This window comes from Ursus americanus, chromosome 17, assembly GCF_024610735.1.
Source record: "Ursus americanus isolate L20-20 chromosome 17, mUrsAme1.1.p, whole genome shotgun sequence".
NCBI classification, from domain to species: domain Eukaryota; kingdom Metazoa; phylum Chordata; class Mammalia; order Carnivora; family Ursidae; genus Ursus; species Ursus americanus.
The window spans coordinates 38,253,105-38,275,676 of record NC_142143.1 but is presented as its reverse complement, the minus strand read 5'-3'; the positions used below and the strand labels follow the sequence as shown (position 1 = coordinate 38,275,676).

Genomic DNA, 22,572 nt, shown 5'->3' with positions numbered 1-22,572 from the left:
GTATAACATGAAAAAAAAAAATGTACTCCAAACGAGCATATATTTGAAGTGTTTAGATGTTCGTACACAGAAAATTCAGTGTCTACGTGTAGTACAAACATTTAATATTGATTATATATGTAATCGGTATTCATGGGAAAGGTTCTTTCCCAACAGTTAAATTTTTCTCAGTGATGCTGTGAAATTTCCATCTGTCTCCTCAGAAATAATCTATAAAATTAGAGAATTTATTTTAAGGAAATTATGCACTAACCTGTGACATCTGGTATGTTTAAGGACCCTGTAAATGCCCTGGGTTTATCACTTTAAACTGATGAGATTTGCATAATCCTACTTGAACCATCAGGGCTTTGCAAAATAGAAGGGACAAGAGGGACTAGAAGGCACAAATTTCACAGTTAACTCCAGCTCAGCTCAAAACGTTAGTCTCCTGTCAGATTTTTGTAGATATGTGCTTCCCTGGGGCTATTGCAGACTTATAACCTCTGCTCTTCTGATTAAGTTGTTCAACTCTCAAACAAATATGGTGGATAATTTCTTTGAGTGCATAGAAATGAAATAAGGAGTCCAAAACTTAGCTAAAATTGTAAAATGTCAGAATGATTTCCCTCTCCAGGCCTGCAAAATCCATCATTCTGTGTTGAAATGAAATGCGGCCAGTCTGGTGTTTATAATGAAGTGACCATTAGGAAAATACGGGAGAGTATATTTACAACTGCCAAGGTAAAAAGCACAGTGAATCAAAGCATCAGCTGGATGTTAGAACTGTATTCAAATTCTGACTCTAGCAGTATGTCCACGTAGCCTTAGCCACTGTCTCTAAGCCTTCCTCATCCAAAAAGGTGATTTCGGTATCCTGATGAATTCTTGTGATCACTCAGTGTTACAATTCGCATAAAGTACTTGAGAACTACCTAGAAATAGTATCTATGAGTAAAAACTAAGTAGCCAGAATCATTCATTCCAGACATATTTACTGACCATCTTCTTTGTGTCATAGGGGTAGCAAATCATATCAAAATTGCCTGTGAGTACCTGTAACATTTTGAGGAGCACTTTATAAGGCCCTGAAGAACCGATAGTTTGTGTTTCAGTGTAATTAAGCTTTAAGGAATGGGAAAGGGAGTCAAACTGTGTCACATGCAAAGATTTCCAGGAAGGTATGAGGGACTGTAATTTACAGTAGCAAAAGATGACACAAGTAAGTTACTTTTTCAGCTGTACTGAGACTCCCAGAAGAAATGGAGGAGAGAGAATCTTAGAGTTATTGAGGATTAGAGTACTGTTGTTTTTTGTTTTTCCAGGCAGATACAAAAGATCAAAAAGAAGCAGGTCCATAGATGATGTTGCAAGAATGTAGTTGAAGTCACAAAAAAAGTACTGAGAACAGAGTATCAGGGTTTAAAATTTTGGGTTAGAACAGTTGAGAAAAATGAGCAAGCAATTTCTAATAAACGACCATGGGTGTGGATGACTTGAGAAAAGAAGAGTTGTTGGTTCTTGAGTCAAGGAGATTAAGACATTCCAAGGGAAAGCAAGAAGACTAGATGTTTATTTACATAGATGTCAAAGTTCCCCAAGGTTATGTTGAGGCTGGAGATGGACAGACATACTCTGGGTCAGTCCACTGCAACCTCCAATGGCTATAGATCTGACCAGGGCCAGGTTGGTAAATAACACTATCAAGGAGAGATAAAAAGATTATATGGATATATACCAATAGGTATCACGAATCTTAAAAGAGTTCTTATCAAGGTATAACTTAACAATGGAGAACAGAAGCTAAGTGAACGCTGACACCACCACTATAAACAGGAACATCAACACGGTGCTTGCTCATCAGCGATGGAAGGAACTGAGCTGAATGGATCCAGTAATATGGGAGGTAATTAACAGCTAAGGAAAACTACTGGAATAAGGGAACTATGAAATAGTTGGGTGTATAGGCAAGTTTGTTTACTGTGAAAGGGCCATTCCAGAGGCCAGAGAGAAGAGTTAGAAGGGAAAGGAATTAAAAAAAAAAAAAAAGATGAGAAAAAAAGTTTACAGAATGTATAGGAAGAGGTTATGAGAGAAGATAGGTGTTGGGAAAGGAGACATTTGTGATGATATCTAAGGATGTAGTATGTGGCTATTGCAGAATGGCTTAATCTCTAAGATCCCAAAAGAATTGTGTTTTGTTTTGTTTTGTTTTTCCAGTTTCTGAGGTCCAGGTGGTTCAGGTGGCTTGCTTATTGGCAGGAAGCATATTATACTGTTAGATGCATGGATTGTGAGGTCAAATCACCCAGTTACAGATCTTCCTGCGGTTCCTACTCGCTGTGCAACTTCAGTGGACTTACTTCATCTCCTTAGATGACAGGTCCCCCCTAAAGTTGTAGGATTGAATGATGTAATGTGTAAAGTATTGGGATTTAGACATATCTCACAATAAGCTAAATGTATATTGCTCTTACTATGTATTGTATATATAAGAAGGTGATGGTGTAGACTGGCTACCTTTGCAAAGGAAAGCAACAGTGATGATGAGGGGGAAGATGCAGAGGAGATTAGCTTCCAAGACTGCTGCCTTTATTGCTACAAAACAAACCACTTTGAATTTAGTGACTTTAAAAACATTCTAAAAAATATTCTCTCTCATAGCTCTAAGGTTGACTGCCCTCAGGCAGACTTCTCTCTCCTAGGCTCCCTCATGTGACTGAAGTCAGGTAGTGACAATAAAATTCATTTTTTGTTTCATAGGTTTTATATATACAAAATTATCACAAAGATAGTAGAAAGTTCCCATGTATCCCACACCCGGTTTCCACTATAATCATCATACATTAATATGGGGCACTTCTCAAAATTAATGAATTGATATTTATAAATTACTATTAACTACAGTATATAATTTATTCACATGTGCTCAGTTTTGCTCTAAGGTTCCTCTGTTTCAGGATTTCATGGTATAGATGGTTACATCTCCTTACACTCCTCTTGGCCGCAAAAGTTTCTCAGACATTCTTGGCTTTTGATGACTTTGTCAGATTTAAGGATTGTTGGTCAGGTATTGTGTATAAAGTGCCTCCTCTGGGATTTATTCAAGGTCTTTCTCATAGTTAGATTGGGATAATGTGTTTTGGGGGGAAGACCACAGGTAAGGTGCCATTCCCATTCCAAAATGTCAAATGTGCATATTATCATTATGACTTCTCACTGTTGATGTTACCTGTGTTCATTTTCTATTACTGCTGCAACAAATTACCACACTTAGAAGCTTAAACAACGAAAAACTGTTCTTACATTTCTATAGGGTACAAATCCATCCTGGGTCTCACTAGGCCAAAATCAAGATGTCAGAGCAGCTGCATGCTTTTCCAGAGTCTCTGGAGTAGCGTATGTTTTCTTGTCTGGAGAGGTTCTAGAGGCTGCCCTCATTCCCGGTCTTCGGGCTCCTTTTCTGTACCATACAGGCAGCAATATGGCATCTCTCACTGTTTTGCTTTCATGCTCACACCTCCCTCAGACTTTATTCTTCTCCCTCTTTCATTTTTAAGTGCCCTTGTGATTACATTAGGCCCATCTGAATGGTAGAGTATAATTTTCCTATCTTAAGTCAACTGATTAGCAACCTATATTTATCCGCTACCTTCATTTTTCCCTTTGCTGTACAACTATAACATATTCACATGTTCTGAGCAATCAGGTGTGGACATTTTTGAGGTCATTATTCTGCCTATAATATTAATCTTGATTAATGAGGTATTTTTTTTTCTCCTTTTCCACAATACACTCTCTGGAAGAAAGTCACAATATACAATCCACACTTAAGGAGTGAGAAATGGGGGCTCCTGGGTGGCTCAGTCGTTAAGCGTCTGCCTTCAGCCCAGGGCGTGATCCTGGAGTCCTGGGATCGAGTCCCACATTGGGCTCCTCTGCTGGGAGCCTGCTTCTTCCTCTCCCACTCCCCCTGCTTGTGTTCCTTTTCTTGCTGGCTGCCTCTCTCTCTGTCAAATAAATAAATAAAATCTTAAAAAAAAAAAAAAGAGTGAGAAATGATTCTAGACCTCCACAAGGGCAGAATATCTACATAAAGTGTTTGGAAGCTTTTATCTATTTTCTCCCTTTTATTAATCATTACGTATCATTATGGACTCATGGATATTTATTTTATGCTTCGGATTATAATCTACTGTTTATTTTGTTTCTCAAGTTTTTCCAGCTTGGCTATTAGAAGTTCTTTCAGGTGACTGGTGATTCCCCTTGACATACCCCATAATTGCAGAGGGTTTTGTTTTGTTTTGGTTTTTGGTTGGTTGGTTGGTTTTTGTTTGTTGGTTTTGGTTTTTTGTGTGTGTTTTGTGTGTGTTTTTTGCTTGTTTTTTGGTTTGATGTGTTTATTTTAAGCACTTTCTTATAAGATTGCCCCAGGTTTGTCTTACATACTTTCTGCTCCATTGCAAGAATTAGTCATTTCTCTAAGGAGTTTTTGTTCCTTTTGTAGAAGTCCAGAGTCTGGGTAATAGGTGTGCTTGTTGCTATTAGAGTGTTTCTAGGACTTCTCAGCTATAGAGCATGGAGCATGAAGATAGATATGTGTGCACTAATCTATGACTATGAAGATATTTATAAGTATTTTTGTATTTAACCACCTATATCTATATTCAGCTATGAGTTGATGTCTCCAAGTCTAATTAGTTACTACATGGATCTTCTAGCTTCCTCCTTTTGCTTATCTGTAGCTCCCACTCCGATATTAAGAAACCTTACTCCACCACCCCCTTCTATTTCTTGAATTGTTCAGTTTGATCATAGATATAAAGTGCAGTTGGAATCGTTCACCTCTATGCCCATGGGGGAAAAACTTTAACAGCTAGAGTACATTTGTTATGTACAGTTCTTTTTGCCTTTAGTCTAATATACTCCACTAATTTCCAAAGTTACTTAAGTCAGCAACTTGTTCTCCCACTCAATTTAGTGAGGTTGTTACATGTTTGTAATACAGTTGGTTTTAGTCACATTAAGCATTTCATCCTGTGATTCCCCTAAACCCTGGAATAATTTCACAAACATTTGCCTACACTGAGGTTCACCATTTGTGCTGTAAAGTTCTGTGAGTTTTAACAAATGCTTAATGTCCTGTATTTACCATTAGTAAATGGTATCAGATTAGTTTCACCACCCTAAAAAAGTTCCTGTTCTTCATTTATCTAACTCCTAACCCTTGAACTCTTGACAACCAGTGATATCTTTGCCCTTTGTAGCTTTGCCTTCCTGAAGTGTTCTATAATTGGCAATAATACCATTTGTAGCTTTCTTAGACTGGCTTATTTTACTGGCAATATGCATTTAAGATTTATCTCTATTTTTGTGTGGCAAGATAGCTTATTTCTTTTTATTGCTAAGTGATAATTCATTGCATGGATGTACCACAGTTTGTTTATCTATTCACCTGTTGTAGGACATTTTGGTTGCTTCCAGTTTTGGTGATTATGAATAAATTTACTATAAACACGCATCTGCAGGTTTTTGTGTAAGCATAGGTTTTCACCTCAATTGGGAAAATATATAGGAGCCCAAGTACGGCATTGTATGGTAAGGCTATATTCACCTTTGTAAAAAATTGTCAAACCATCTTCTAGATCCAGGACAACATTTTGTATCTCACCAATAAGAGTTCTTGTTGACAGTTCCTGCTGTTGTGTGTCTTTACAAATATCAGTATTGTCAATGGTTTTAGATTTTGGCCATTCTATTAGATATGTAGCATTCTCTCACTGTTATTTTAATTTGCAGTTCCCTAATGGCAAATGATGTTGATCCTTCCTTTATGTGATTACATTGCCATTTTTTATCTTCTTTGATGAGGTATCTGTTCAGACCTCCTGCTTTTTTTTTTTTTTTTAATTGCGTCATCTGTTTTCTTATTGCTGAGTGTTAATACATCTTTCTTATTTTGGATACATTTTTTCCCCAGGTATGTGTCCTGCAAATATTTTCTCCCAGTCTTTGGCTTGTCTCTTCATTCTCTTAACAGTGTCCTATGTAGAGAATAAATTTGTTATTTTTTATAATTAAATATATAAATATAAATATTATATAAATATATAAAATATAATTATAATTAAATTTGTATATTTTTTATATTTGTATGTTTTTTATAATTAAATTTGTATATTTTTTTAATGAAGTACAACTGTCAAATTTGATTTCATGGATCATGCTATTGGTACTATATTTAAAAACTCATTGCCACCCAGAGGTCATGTGGATTTTGTTTTATGTTTCCATCAGAAATGTCAGTGCTTTCAATTTAAGCTTTAGGTCTATGATCCCCTTTGAATTAATTTTGTGTGAGGTATAATTTTGTTTAAGTAAAATTGTTTGCACATGGACTTTCAATTGTTTCAGCACAATTTGTTGAAAAGACCATTATTACTCCTTTGAATTACACTGATACCTTTATCAAAGATTAGTTCACTATATTTGTGTGTTCTCTATCTGTTCCACTGATGTGTATTTATTCTGCAAATACTGTGCCACATTGATTATCACACAGCTTTATAATAGCTCTTGAAATCAAATAGTATGAGACCTCCAGCTTCATCGGTATTGTTTCAGGTATTCTAGATCCTTTTCCTTTCTGTATAAACTTTAGAATAATTTTGCTTCTAAGAACTAGCTTGCTCGGAACTTATCAGGGATTGCATTGAATCTACGGATCAAGTTGTGAATAAGTGAAGTTTTAACAATCTGTATTACCTAGTGATTCTAGTAACCCAGGAGTAGGAGAGGACTTCTTTGCATTGTTTCTGATCTTGAGGGGAAAATGTTGAGTTTCTTACATTTAGGTATGATGGTAGCTGTAGGGCTTTTATATCAATTCTTTATATGAACAATATAAATAAGAAAGTTTACTTCTATTCATAGTTTGTCAAAGGGTTTTTTTTTTCTTCTTTTTTTCCTAACTTGTCTACTGGTTGATACTTGTTGATTAGGGTCTTAGCTTAGCCAGGGGTTATCACAGGGGCACAGATGTGTGACCTCTCCAAGTGGATTGGGATTCCTCACATCTCAATACCTGGTTTCTAAAGACAAACCCTAAGAGAGGCTGGTGGATGTTGTCTCAACTTAAATGTCCTACCTTAGAAGGCATGCAATGTCAATTTCACTGCATTCTAATTATTATAAGCAAGTCACTAAAATCAGTCCATAGCCAAGGAAAAGGGGACTAACCTCCATCCGTTTATGAAAGATTATCAAAGAAATTGTGGAAACATTTAAAAAATCTCCACAATGACTCACATCTCAAAGTTGGAAACATTAGCACAAGTACTTTCAGTGAAATGAAAATACTGGCTAATAGACTTGTTATGGTCTGATTTTAATTGTGCTTCTGGGGCCTCTCAGCACAGGTGTCTAGGTTAGTCTCAGTCCCTACTTTTCAAGTCCGATGAACACTGGGAAAACAACCAGTAACAAAAATAGGACATAGCCCTTAGAAGTGAACATGCTATAGACATAATTCAGGAGAAAGAGAGATAAAGGAAGAAAAAGTCAAGGACCAAGGAAGACTCTTTGGGCGTTTTGAATTCTGCTACTATCTATGCCTTTCCATCTCCTAAAGAAAATATTAATGTATAATGCATAGTAATTCTTTTAATGGAAGTGAATTGGTCTCTCAACTGTGTGACTGTTGGACAAAGTTGTTAAATTAATGTATCTGATTGTATCAGATCTATCAGACTGATAATGGATATCTAAAATAACTATCGGGGGCGCCTGGGTGGCACAGCGGTTAAGCGTCTGCCTTCGGCTCAGGGCGTGATCCCGGCTTTATGGGATCGAGCCCCACATCAGGCTCCTCTTCTATGAGCCTGCTTCTTCCTCTCCCACTCCCCCTGCTTGTGTTCCCTCTCTCGCTGGCTGTCTCTGTCGAATAAATAAATAAAATCTTTAAAAATAAATAAATAAAATAAAATAACTATCATATTTCAAATGTATATTCATACACATTTTGTCTTAAAATTTTTATGATTTATTTATCCTCTTATGACAACTTAGCATTGTTGGGTACAACTAGATTTAATGTCGCTCTGTTTTAATTGGTGATTTATTTTCTACTAAAAACAGTGTTCTTTAAAATAGAAACATCACGAAATTTGGAACATAGAAAATTAAATCCTACAAAGATCTAGTGGTGGAGAAAACTAATGTTAACTGATTGGTGTACAGTCTGTCTTTTGTAATGCACATAGTGATATTTATAAAGACATCACTTTTATAAACAAAACTCTACATACTCACTTATTTCTTTGTGAGGAAATGTGTATATGTGCAAGATTAGAGTCTGAAAAATATCCTATGATTTTGATTAATGTATATAGAACCATGCAATAAATACCTCGAGATATAGAATATTTACATCATACCAATAGGTTTGCTTGTGCTACTATCCAAATAGTTTTCTCCCCATATTGTGATTTTTTACCACCATACGTAATATTGCCTATTCTTGAATTCATATAAATGATATCCTACAGTATGCATAGTTTTATTTCTGTTTTCTTTCTCTCAAATACTGTTTTTGAGATGAGTATATGTTGCTGCATCTATCAGTAGATCAGATGGTTTTTTTTTTTTACTGTTGAAGTATTCTATTTCATGAAAATAATTTTTATCCATCATCCTGATAAAAGATATGTGAGTTGTTTCCAAGTTTGGGGTATTTCAAATATTAATAAAAATTGCTGCCAAGTGTTTTGCAATGTGGTTATACCATTTTACCCTTTGATCTCAATATATGAGTGTTCTCTTGTTCCATATCCATGGCAACTTTTGATATTGGCAGTCTTTATTTTAACTCTAGTAAAATACAGGTAACATAAAATTTACCATAAGTGACATTGAGTACATTCACAATGTTGCTCACCTATCACCACTCTAGTTCCAGAATGTTTTCATTACTCCAAAAGGAAATCCCAGTCCCATAAGCAATTACTTCCGTTCTTTGCCTACCCCAAAACCATTTTTTTCCTGCCCCAATCTCCCTCTATTTTCTTTCTTGGACTCCAAATATATAAAGTTAGACTTCTGACAGTGCCTGTTAAGCTACTGAGGCTATATTCTTGTTTTTTCCATCATATTTGTGGTGGTAAGGGGCAGTCTTCTGATGGAAATATTTTTATTAATTTGTCTCTAAGGCCCTTTATTATTTGTTCTCCCATCTGCTAAGTCCATAGACTACTTAAATTTTTTTTCAGATATTATAGTTTTCAGTACCAGGATTTTCATTTGATGCTTATTTATATTTCTCATTCCTCTGCCGAGAGTTTTTATCCATTTACTCATTATACCCATCTTTTATTTAAGTCTTTGAATATGTATAATAATTATATCAATGTCTTTGCCTGCTAATTGCAACATATAGGTCATTTTGAACATCTGTTTCTATTACTTCCTTTTGTTTTTATTTTGTACCATAGTCTTCCTTGCACCTCTAAAAATATTTTGAAATTACGTTCTGAACATTATGGTTGATGTTGTAGAAAATCTGAATATTGTCTTCCTTAAAGAGTATCAAGTTTAGTTGAGTCAGGCACATCAATGACTACCAAATCATTTTAACTTGTCAGAATGTTATGTGAGGGTGTTGATTAATTTCTTCCTCTATTGTATGTAACTGCTACAGCTCTCAGCCAAAGACACATGGAGAACCACTATGCGAGTTCTGTGCTCACATCTCTGTGCAGTTTTCTTCTCTTTCGTGCCATGCCCAGTCAATCCCAGCCACCTCAGCAGCATCTCTGATATCTGTCCCTCAGCTTAGCAAGACTTCTGTGCTCTGCTTTGTCTCCATCTCCTCGTAGCATAGTTTAGAAAGGTACCACAGGCAGAAAGTGAGGGTAAACGTGCAGCTCACCTGATGTGTCTCCCTTCTCTGGAGAATCAGAGTTATGTATTGCCTGTGTTTGATGTGTGTAAGCAGTTTTCTCAAAATTCTGTCCAGTTTTGTAGTTGTTTGCAGAGAAAGATCAAGTCTGGTGTTAATTACTACATAATGGGTAAGAGAAGTTTTGATTTATGGACCTTTTATTATTTAACAACCACACTGTATTATGAAATGATAGTAATCGGTATTTATAAAAATATTTTCTCTACCCTTATAGTATTTTTGTTCCAGGGAGATACATATTTTTTAAGCTTCGTTGTGTATTTTTTTCATATTCTTTCTATGAAAGATATTGTTAAAAATAAATTTAGAAAGGTAATTTAGAAACTCCTTGAAGGGCAGTAATTATATTCTGCAGCAATAAAATTGTAAAAAAGAGATATTAAATATTGGAGTGGAAAGTTAAAGTAGTTAGGATGATAACAGGGGAAGTAGTGTTATGGAGGATAATACAAAGAAAATAAACTGGAGGAGACCATACGGTGAGGAAGGTTACAGCAAACTCTAAATAACATAATAATGTGGGAATAGAGAAAATTACAAGGTAAGAGATAAGAAGGCTCTGCTGGCTCAATGTATATAAGTATATATGAATGTATTTGCCACATTTCACTTCAGAAACTTCTTTTACATAAAGGTTACAGAAATGTGAACACTGTCCTGGAATACAAGTAGATTACTAAACCCAGAATAAGGAAAAGTTTTAGGTCAAAACATTAAAATCCAAGACCATGTTAAAGGAGCCACAAATTTGGCTATGAGATTCCTAGTAAACAAAGGAAAGAAGAAAAGTGAACACGGTATCCATAGTGCTGAAAGAAAATCTACTTGTTTAGGAGAACATTGCTAGGTTTTTTGTTCCAAAGCAAAAGGCAATTTCTCTGATGGATTCTTACAGAGATACCACTTTTAAACATGAACGCTGATAGCACCTTCATATTAAAGACAAGGATACAATTTGCTCGAATAACATAACCACATCTTCTGATGCTCAGGGGTAGTGTTCTTTCCTTTGCACTGCTTATCTAGTTGGACAAAAATACATTGACAAATACAAATACGTTTTGTTATAAAAATATTGGGTAGTATGGTGTCCTTGATCTGCAATAATGGTCCTTAATATTACTTGTAAATACACTTCAGGTTTTTTTTTTCCATCTTCAGCTGTATGCATTCTTTCTTTTATGTGTAAATCTCTATATCATGTAGATAATTGGATGGATGGATGGATGGATGGATGGATGGATGGATGGATGGATGGATGGATTAGGAAGATGAAAACCACCCAAATCCTAAATAATAACTTCCTATGTTGGAAAAAAATGTGTTTCTTGCAATAACAAACATTTCATTTACCAGGAAAAAAATGTGTTTCTTGCAATAACAAACATTTCATTTACCAGTATGCCAGTTGACCAAATGGGAGATTTAGGAGCAGTAATCTTCCAGGGAAATACTGGATCAAGGCTTATAATTGACCTTTTTGATATTTATTATCTTCAGTCTTCTTGCTTCCTAGCTTTCGTTAAACTCTGAAATGTTGGGTCTATGCTAATCTCAACAGGAACTTTATAGCGTTAGCCTTCCCAGATATAAGAACATATTTGCATAGCATGAACTTTATATTGACTCTTATGAATCCTCAATAAATGTCTTTGATATATTTAAAAATGAATAAAATCCATCTTACACAAAACTGAGGTGGAAAATTAAAGACAAATTTTGATTTTTATTAATTCTAGGCTTTAAAAGTCACCATCTTGGTAGAACTAAAAAAGTTTTAAAACTTCCGACTCCCACATTTCTTATTCATGATCTCTGAATGTGTAATCTTACAATGGGAAGTAGTAATGAATGTTGATTTTAATTATTTAATTTGTCCACACATTTCTTTTACTGTCCAGCTCACATGAGTATGAGTTATTGTCATTTATGGGGAAAAAAATAAATGACTACTCAAGTTCAAAACACCATGAAAAGATTAGGCAAAAAGGAGATGGAGGATTTCAGTATCTGTAAAAATGTTTTCACCAATCTTTTTATGTGTAAATTTCTATTTTAAAAAATGTGCTTCAGATGATCCCATTCTCATAGTTCTAGAAACTAGGTGAAACCTTTATCAGAGCAAACTACAAAGCAGTTTATATCAAGACAAACTGACTAGACAAGAAACATGAGAGAGAGACAAGAGTTATGATGTGAAACTACAGTTGATATTGCTCCTGGTTAGATTAAATAAATGTGATTTTTTAATCATTTTTTCTGACTCTAATAGAATGATTTATACGAATACATTTCATAAAACATAAGCAATAATTGAATATATGACAACTCTACTTTGTCAAGGATTTTTTTTGAACTATACAGCTGGATATTTTATTTGGTTGGAATATCTCTAAAGTGATAAATATATTCTGGCCCTTTATTAAAGATTTTTTTTTCTAGGTTGTAAGCAAGATTTATAAACTTACCTAGGAAACAACATATATTTCCTATTTTCTGGAATATTGCATAGACTTTTCATTTAAAATAATTGAAAAAGTTATTTGTTAAATGATCCATGAAGATTGCTTGCTTCAATTGTAATTCTTTAATAAACTTTTTGTTAATTCATAAATTTTGTTTTCCTTTCAATTTTGATCATTCTAGAAAATTTAGAGATATTAAATTTGAGAATTAACAGATATGCCAAGAAATATTTTAAAAAATAAATTTGCATATTATAACAGGCAAATCAGAAATCAGCAATATGTCTTAACCTACCTTTTAGTCTGAAAAATCCTACAGTCAAAATGTCTCCTTATTTTTGTTTAACCTGGTATTTACCAAACATTCTTGAACATTGACACTTCTACCAGCAAACAAAAACATTCCTAAAAATATCCTACAAAACAAATCTTTGTGGGACAATGGCTTAGAAACACTAGCATACAGATATATAAAGTGATCTCCCACACTTATTTATCTATTATATATTGCTTTTATAATTATAATCTAATAAACATTGCAAAATATATACAAACACAAAAGTGCATAAATTTAGTGAAAATCTTGATTTCTCATGCTCCATATGTGCTTCCTTTTTATGGATTTCTAAATAAATGATTATTTGCTTTTTTCTTAAGTAGTAATATATTATACATATAAATTCCTAACTGCAGATTTTATTGTATAATTTATATTGTTTTATTTACAGTGTTTCCAAATTCTGTTTTAGATTCTCATTTGAAATAACTGTTTCGTTTCCACTATTTCTTATATAAACTTTTTTCACTAATACGTAGTTTGTTACACTGTAATTAGAAATTACACGTGTATAAATCTGACTTCTTAAAAAATATTTGAATATAGTTAACACACAATGTTACATTACTTTCAGGTGTACATCTTAGTGATTTAACAGGTTTACACATTATGCTATGTTCACCACAGGTCTAACTATCATCTGTCCTATTATATTGCTATTGCAATATCATTGATTATATTCCTTACACTCTGCTTTTTATTCCTGTCACTCATTCCATAACTGGAGACCTATATCTCCCTCTCCTCTTCACCCATTTTGTCCACCCCTCTCCCCAGGAGCAACCATCTGCTTATTCTCTGTATTTACCTTTCTGATTCTGCTTTTTTGTCATTCATTTTTTTAGATTCCATTTATGAGTGGAATCACATGGTATTTGTGTTTCTCAGTCTGACTTATTTCACTTAGCATAATACCTTCAATACCCTCAAAAGCATAATCTCATCCTTTTTCATGGCTATGTAATATTCCACGATATATATCACAGTTTCCTTATCCATTCGTTTACTGATGGACACTTAGGTTGCTTCCGTGTCTTGGCTACAGTAAATACTGCAGTAAACATAGGGGTGCATATATATTTTTGAATTAGTGTTTTGTTTTCTCTGGGTAATTACCCCAGAAGTGGGATTAGTGGATTGCATGGTATTTCTGTTTTTAATTTTTGAGGAACCTCCCTACTGTTTTCCACAGTGGCCAAACCAGTTTACATTTCTACCAACAGTGCACAAGGGTTCCTTTCTCTCTACCTCCTCATCAACATTTGTTGTTTCTTGTCTTCTTGGATTTTAGCCATGCTAATGGGTGTGAGGTGATACCTCACTGTGGTTGTGATTTGCATTTCCCTGATAATGAGTGATGATGAGTCATGGTCTCTTGGCCATCTGTCTTGGTCGTCTTTGGAAGAATGTCTACTCAGATCCTCTCCCCATTTTTTAATAGGATGTTTGGTTTTGGGGTGTTGAGTTGTAGAAGTTCTTTCTATATTTTGGATACTGACCCTTTAACCAGATATGTCTTTGCAAATATCTTCTCCCATTCAGTCTTTTTGTTTTCTTGATGGTTTCCTTTGCTGTGCAAAACTTTTTATTTTGATGTAGTCCCAATAGTTAATTTCTGCTCTTGTTTCCCTTGCCTTAGGAGACATAGCTAGAAAAATGTTGCTAGGACTGATGTTATAAGATAAATTACTGCTTGTGCTCTCTTCCAGGATTTTTGTGGTTTCAGGTTTCACATGTAGGTGTGTAATCCATTTAAGTATACTTTGGGTATGGTGTTAGAAAGTAGTCCAGTTTCATTTTTTCACATGTAGCTGTCCAGTTTTCCCAGCATCATTTGTTGAAAAGACTGTCTTTTCCCCATTACATATTCTTCCCTCCTTTGCTATAGATTAATAGACCGTACAGGTGTGGGTTTATTTCTGGGCTCTCTATTCTGTTCCATTGATCTTTGTTTCCATTTTTGTGCCAGTACCATAGTGTTTTCATTACTACAGCTTTGTAGTATACCTTGAAATCTGGCATTGTGGTACCTGCAGCTTTGTTCTTCATTCTCAGGATTGCTTTGGCTATTCAGGGTCTTCTGTGATTCCATATAAATGTTAGTATTATTTGTTCTAGTTCTGTGAAAAATGCTGTTGGTATTTTGATAAGGATTGCATTGAATCATACATTGCTTTGGGTAATAAGCACATTTTGACACTATTAATTCTTCTACATGAACAGGTAATATCTTTCCATTTGTTTGTGTCATCTGCAGTTTCTTTCACCGGTGTTTTATAATTCTCAGAAAACCGGTCTTTCACCTCTTTGGTTAAGTTTATTCCTGGGAATCCTATTCTTTTTGGTGCAGTTGTAAATGGTGTGTGTGTCTATCTGTCTGTCTGTGTCTGTTTTAATTTCTCTTTCTACAACTTTGTGGTTAGTGTATAGAAACACTACTAGTTTCTGGGTATTAATTTGTAATCTTACCACTTTACGAGTTCCTTTTTTATTTCTAGTATTTTTTTGGTGGAGTCTTCAGGATTTCTGTATCATGTTGTCTGCAAATAGTGACAATTTAACGTCTTTTTTTTTTTTAACTAATGTGGATGCCTTTTATTGCTTTTCCTTTCTTTTTCTCTTTTTCAGCAATTTCTTTTTATTTACAGCTTGTGTTCAATGCAAATCAGTTCCATAACATGAGAAGTTACTGTGAATCAAGGCATAAATACACAAACACAATATACAACCCAAAACAGATGTACAGCATTCAGGTATGAAACAAAATGGAACGTTCACTCACACACACAGCAGTGACATCTGTTAGATGTGGTTTTCTGGTGTAGGTTCCTGAAGATGGGAAAAAAGGCTTCGGTTATCAAGACTACCGTGGCCACATTAGATACTGGGACATCTAAGCATCAGTGTGTGACCATCAGAACAAAAGACATAAGAGTGTCTATTATTAAAAAGCTTTCTGTGCATTGAGGCAGTTGTTAAAAGATTTACTTCCCAGAATCAAGCCCACTTTAGGCTTAGGACCAGGTTCTAACTATCTAAAAATATTGACTAAGAGAAAGTGTTCCAAATGTGGCTATTCTGATTCAGAGTTTAAAAAAAAAAAGGTATTTACAGAAAGGGTTTAAGAGTTTTTCTGAATTTAATGTAAGTAAGCTTCCCAGTCTTCACTTCCCAAATACTTGATTTACAGTTTTGACTCCTACACATATTTTGCCTTTTTAATTTCAAGATTTGTCAATTTTACCTTCAAAACAGATCTTTTTTCAATTGTAAAAAGTATTCAGTATATGCAGAAATAAAAAATATTTTGAAATTAGTTGAGGTCGGTGTTTTTACTCTTTGGAATCAGTTCCGCTAAATGAATCTGGCACTCTCATTGAGTAAGAATAAGTGATAAGTATATAAGCAAAATTTACTTATTAATCAGGGGCCTATTCCAATCCATCATTGACCTGGCACATGTCAATTATTATATAAAAAGACAAATGCAATGTCAAGTCCAAAGCCTCCGAGGAAAGAGTTCAGTTTCCAAGAAACAGTGATAGCTTAACAGCATAAAACTTTTATCTAGAGTACATAGGCATTAAGTTAGTACTGCTGAAATAACACACTGAGGATTTGCAGTAACGTGGACATTGCTTCTAATGTACATATAAATAGAATTGTAGAAGCTTTCTGTATTAACTGTTTTATGGCCTTAAAGATTTAATGAGCCAAATGAAAACTGAATTTGTTCACATCCCATCTTTTATATCCAGGTAAGATAAAATCTATTCTCATTTTCAAGGTAGAATTTTACATGTCCATACTTTTAAGCCACATTTAATGAAGTTATCTCTTAATTAATCTTGGATGTTTTCTCTTCATCTTGTACATAAAACTCCGGTATATTTAATAGACATTCATCATCTAGTCAAACCCTTCATATGTTCTTCAAACCGATCAAATTTGGAGTCCTCAACATTTTCTCTGTCAATAAAATAAGGTGTGGAATTAGCAGATTCAATGAAGACCCATTTTTTCCTTGTCACACTGGATGCCTAGATGCCATTTGGATTGGGTTAAGAAGATGGGGAAGTACAGATGTTTCTTGGCCTGAGTCTTTTAACAGTAGAGATGTAGAAGGGAGAATGAGATCAAGAAGAGACTGGCTGTTGACTTCAGAGCACTGGCATGCTGGTGGTATTAGCGGGACTTGGGGCAGTCGAGGTCCTCTGGGAGGAGCGAACGTGTTAGAACAGTTGTTGGATTTGAATAAATCTGTGTGGGTAGGAGCAGCACCAGAAGCAGTAGCCCCAGTCCAAGCCTGGCCACAATGGCTCTGCCCATGTCTGCTCAGTTGGCATTGGTGCAAGGCCTGGCTCACTGGATGCAGTTTAAGTGGAGAACCGCTGTCTCAGAGCGGACTCAGGCAAGGTCTTCTTTTTCTTTTCTGATTGCTGTTGCTAGGACTTCTGGTACTATGTTTAATATAAGTGGTGAGAATGGATCTTGTTTCTGACCTTAGAAGGAACACTCTCAGTTTTTCACCATTGGGTATGATGTTAACTGTGGGTGTTTCATATATGGCCTTCGGTATATTGGGCTATATTCTTTCTAGCCCCACTTTGTTGAGAGTTTTTATCATGAATGAATGTTGAAACTACTCAAATGCTTTTTCTGCATCTGTTAAGGAGATCATATGATTAACCTTCCTTTTGTTGATGTAGTTTCTGATTGATTTGAAAATATTGAACTCTCTTTGCGTCCCGGGAATAAATCCCACCTGATCCGGGTGAAGGACCTTTTTAATGTATTGTTGTATGCTGTTTGATGATATTTTGTTGAGGATTTTTGCATCTATATTTATTAGGGATATTGGCCTGTAGTTTTTTGTTTTTTTTTTTTTGTTTTTTTTTTTGTCTGATTTTGGTATCAGGGTAATGCTGGACCCATTCAATGTATTTGGAAGCTTTTCTTCCTCTTCTATTTTTTGGAATAGTTTGAGGAGAGTAGTATAAACTCTTCTTTAAATGTCTGGTAGAATTCACTTGTGGATCCATCTGGTCCTAGACTTATTTTTTGGTTTAGTTTTTGGATTGCCAATTCATTTTGTTACTTGGAGTTGGTCTGTCCAGATTTTCTATTTTTTCTTGGCTCAGTTTTGAAAGATTGTATGTTTTTAGGAATGTATCCAATTTGTTCTAGGTTGTCCAGTTTGTTGGCATGTAATTTTTTAGAGTGTTCTCGTATATTACTTTGTATTTCTGTGGTGTCAATTGTTATTTCTCCTCTTTCATTTCTGATTTTATTTATTCACATCCTCTTTTTCTCTTGATGATTCTAAGGATTTTCAATTTTATCTTTTCAAAGAATCAGCTCTTGGTTCTTTGGCTTTTTCTATTGCTTGTTGTCTACATCATTTCTTTCGGCCCTGGTCTTTATTATTCCCTTTCTTCTCACCTTGGGCTTTGTTTGTTCTTCATTTTCTAGTTCCTTCAGGTGTAAGGTTAGATTTTCTTCTGTTTTTTTTTTTTTTTTTTTTTTGAGTTAAGCCTGTGTTGCTATATACTTCCTTCTTAGAACTGCTTTTACTGTGTCTCAGAGATTTTGGACCATTGTGTTTTCATTTTCATTTGTCTTCATGAACTTTTTATTTTTTCTTTGATTCATTGAGCCACTAGTTGTTTAGTATCATGTTATTGAGAGTCCACATGTCTCTGTTTCTGCCAGGGTTTTTTTTTTTTGTGTGTGTGTGATTTATTTCCAGTTTCCACTGTGGTCAGAAATGATGCATGGCATGATTTCAATCTCCTTAAATTTATTGAGGCTTCTTTTTATGGCCTAATATGTGATTATTCTGGAGAATGTTCCATGTGTGCTTGAAAAGAATATGTATTCTGTTTGGGGATGGAATGTTCTGTATATGTCTGTTTTGTCCATGTGGTGCAATGTGTCATTCAAAGATATTGTTTCCTTATTGATTTCTGTCTGGATGATCTATCCACTGATGTAAGTGGAGTGTTAACATCTCGTACTATTACTGTATCTCCATAAGTTTCTCTCTTTATATTGGTTACTATTTGCTTTATGTATTTAGGTTTTCCAGTGTTAAGTATGTAGATATTTATAATTGTTTTATCCTTATGTTGGATTTATCCTTTCGTCATTATGTAATGCCCACCTTTGTCTCTTGTTACAGTCTTTGTTTTAAAGTCTATATTGTCAAAGTATTGCTACCCTGGCTCCCCCCCCCACCCCCCCTTTGCATGGTGAATATTTTTCCAACCCTTCACTTTCAGTTTGCATGTGTCTTAAGGTCTGAGGTCAGTCTTTTGCAGGCAGCATATAGATGGGTCTTGTTTTTTTAATCAATTCCACCACTCTGTGTCTTTTGATTGGAGGATTTAGGCTATTTACCTTTAAAATAATTATTGATAGGTATGTACTTGTTGCCATTTTTAGAATTTGTTTTCCAGTTGTTTTGTAGTTCTTATTCCTTTCTTCTTCTGTTCTCTTGGTGATCAACGAGTATAGTGTCTTTTTTTTTTTCCCTCTCTCATGATCCTTTAAGGATTCTCTCTTTATCTTTAAACTTCGACATTTTAATTATTATGTGCCATGGTATGGACCACCTTGGGTTCATCTTCTTTGGAACTCTCTGTACTTCTTGGACTTGAATGCCCTTTTTTTTCCCCTCAGTCCGGGAAGTTTTCAGTTACTATTTTTTCAAATAAGTTCTCTACAATTCTCTCACTCTGTCTCCTTCTTCTGGGACCCCTATACTGGGAATATTCATTCACTTAATGTCCAAGAGATCTCTTAATCTATTCTAATTTTTAAAAATTCCTTTCACTTTTTGCTGTTCCACTTGTGTGCTCTCCATTACTCTGCCTTCCAGATCACTGATAGTTCTTCTGCAACCTCTAATCTATTGTTGATTCTCTCTAGTGGCTTTTTAAAAATTTCAATTATCATATTTTTCAACCTTGTTTGGGTTTTTTAAAAAATATTTTCTATCTCTTTGTTGAAAGTTTCACCGAGTTTTTCCACTCTTTTTCTCCAGCCTGGGGAGTATCTTCACAGTCATTACTCTAAATTTTATCAGGCATATTGCTTATCACTGTTTCATTTAGTTCTTTTTCTGAAGGTTTTTCTCTTGTTCTTTCTTTTTGAATATATTCCTCTGTCTCCCCATTTTGCTTGACTTTCTGTGTTTATTTTTATGGAGTAGTCGATATGACCACTACTTCTAAAGCTGAAGGAGTGGCCTTGTGTATGGCATTGCCTCTGCAGCCTGTGTGTGGTGATGACTTGCTGGCTGGCTGGCTGGCTGGCTGGCTGGAGCTGTGGCTGTATATGCTAATTACTGTTCTAGACCATGGCATGTCTCTCTTGTTCTTCTCTTGCTATTCTCTCTCTTTGGTTATTAAGTAGCTGTTCAGTCAGCCCTCAGTTCTTCAGGAGGAATTGTTCTATTAGTAGGTGTAATTCGGTATATTCCATGGAGGTAGTGAGTTCACAGTCTTTCTACATTACCATCTTGAACTGGACCATAAATCTGACTTATAGGTACTTATGAAGTATTCTGTTTAACCTGGTGTATAACAAAGTTTGTAAATGTTTGCAGAAACAAAGTAAAATATTTAATATGAATCGGTTTATTATATTAATGTATTCATTGCACAATAGTCATACAGCATTCATTCAAAAAAAGCACATGAAAAATGACAGTGTTGTGGCTTTTCCAAATAAAACATTAAAGGAGGGGCAGGAAAGAATTAAAGGTATTAGGAAAGAACTATTATCATTAATAATAATTACATTAAACTTCCACCTGGTGGATTTATCTGTTTTGCCTAATTGTTCAGCCTAAAATTTGAATTGTATTTTGGCCAATTCAACTAGTCGAATTCTCTCCAATTTTTTCAAACTTATGAGTTTTTTTGCATAGATTGATTTATTCCTTCAACATATATTACAGACGTTTTTCTAGGTAGTGTGGATTTTTTAGTTAATTAAAAATGTTAACAAAAATCCCAAAATCTCTACATCATTGAACTGATGATTCTATCTTTGATGCTGTAATATTTGACACTAAAATACAACAAAAGGTATGTATAGGTAATATACCTATTCAGTGTAAGATGTTAACATTTAATATTTGTGATTTTGCTTCCTTAAATTTGTACTTGCTGGTAAAATTTTACTTATACTTCAAAAACCTTTTTTTCACATATTGCATGGTGCACTGGGTGTTATACGCAAATAATGAATCATGGAACATTACATCAAAAATTAAGGCTATACTGTATGGTGACTAACATAACATAATAAAAAATTATTAAAAAACATTTTTTACTTATTTCTCCCATCTCTTTGTGAATTATCTGTTGTATAGAGAATATAGCATTCTTTTGTACCTTAGATATTATTGTTTGTTCTGTTTTTTGTTTTGTTTTGTTTTTTTCTGTTTAGTTCAGTGCTCTATTTGTTGGTATACAGCCTGAAGCAGGCAGCTTTCTAATCTTTGGGGATAGAGCAATGTGTATTATATCCTAGCTTCCCACTTCTCTGAAATGTACCTTCATGTACGGAGAGACAGATCACTTTTAGAAATTAGTAAGTGCTATAAAGATAATAAAGCAGTTGAATGAGGTAAAGGGGATCAGGGATGCTCTTTCTCAGTAGGTGGCATTTTACACTTTCTGAATGAAGATCCAGTTATGCAAAGATTTAAGAAAATAGTGTTCTACAAACAGGAAAGATCCTGGTGTGTAAGCTGTAGGAGTTTAAAGAAAACCATTGTAGCTGGATTACATGGAGTAGGTGGGAATGAGGTTAGAGGTCATATAGAAGCTAGATAACTGAAGCCTTTGGAATTGTACAGTGAATTAAGTATGTCACAGAATATTAAAATAAGACTGCTTCTACCATGAAGTCTGGCCTCAAATCTGAGAGCAATTAGTACGAATTAACCTGTCATTCTAGGTATAGAAATTTTATGCAGAATATGCAAAGGAAGTGTCCAAAACTGTGTCTGTTACTATCAGTCCATCGCCCACCACAATATTATATGAGCAAAAGCTAGGAGTTCTTTAGAGAGAGCAATTTCCATGACGAGAATAAGGAATTCTGTGAAGAGAACTCTAGTTTCCTCCTCTCTCCCCAAAGGCACAGACCTGTCACTCCCTCCCAGACAAGAAAGACAGCTTACAAGAGCAAGTTCAGAAAGACTGACAGGTATCCTGGAATTGGAAAGGCACTGCAACTGGTACCTGTAACATACCTGCAAAATACCAGATGGCCAGAGGCTGGCTAGAGGGGCCTGGCCTGACAGAGGTGAGGGAGATGTGCTGGAGACAGACCGAGGTTCAGAGTTGAGCAAGTAAGTTTGCTGTGGGCCTTCCTGTGGAGAACTTTTGAGGAAGATAGCTGTATAAGAGTCAGCCTGATGGGAAATGACAACCTCACTTAATTGGGTTTGTGTGGTGAGATCCCTCGAAGGCAGAACAGAGGGAGGGCCAAAACTGGTCACCAGAGGAAGCCCTACTCACATCAGGGTGCTGCATGTGAGATTCCAATGACAGGGGTTCCAAAAAGCCCACAAAAGCACTGCACAGGCAGAAAAAAACAAAACAAATGATATGTGTGTGTGTGTGTGTGTGTGTGTGTGTGTGTGTGTGTGTGTGTGTCTATATATAGAGAATCTTCTCGTGAGACAGCCCTCTTTGGTTCTACAACTCTTCCATCCACGTTGTGTGGCTTTACATTCTTGGCTGCCTCTACTTCCTCCACAGTGGCACAGAGGACAAGCCCAGAGCCTCTGGAGTGCTTAGTGTTGGGATCTCTCA

General features: G+C 35.2%; 1 protein-coding gene and 1 pseudogene across 1 annotated transcript in view; one reads left to right on the top strand and one right to left on the bottom strand.

The window, feature by feature from the left end:
* The window catches only part of SYT1 (synaptotagmin 1), an 820,357-nt gene that overhangs the window by 180,622 nt on the left and 617,163 nt on the right, over nt 1-22,572 (top strand). The window lies entirely within an intron of this gene.
* LOC148108664 (signal transducer CD24 pseudogene) lies at nt 16,844-17,068 on the bottom strand (annotated as a pseudogene).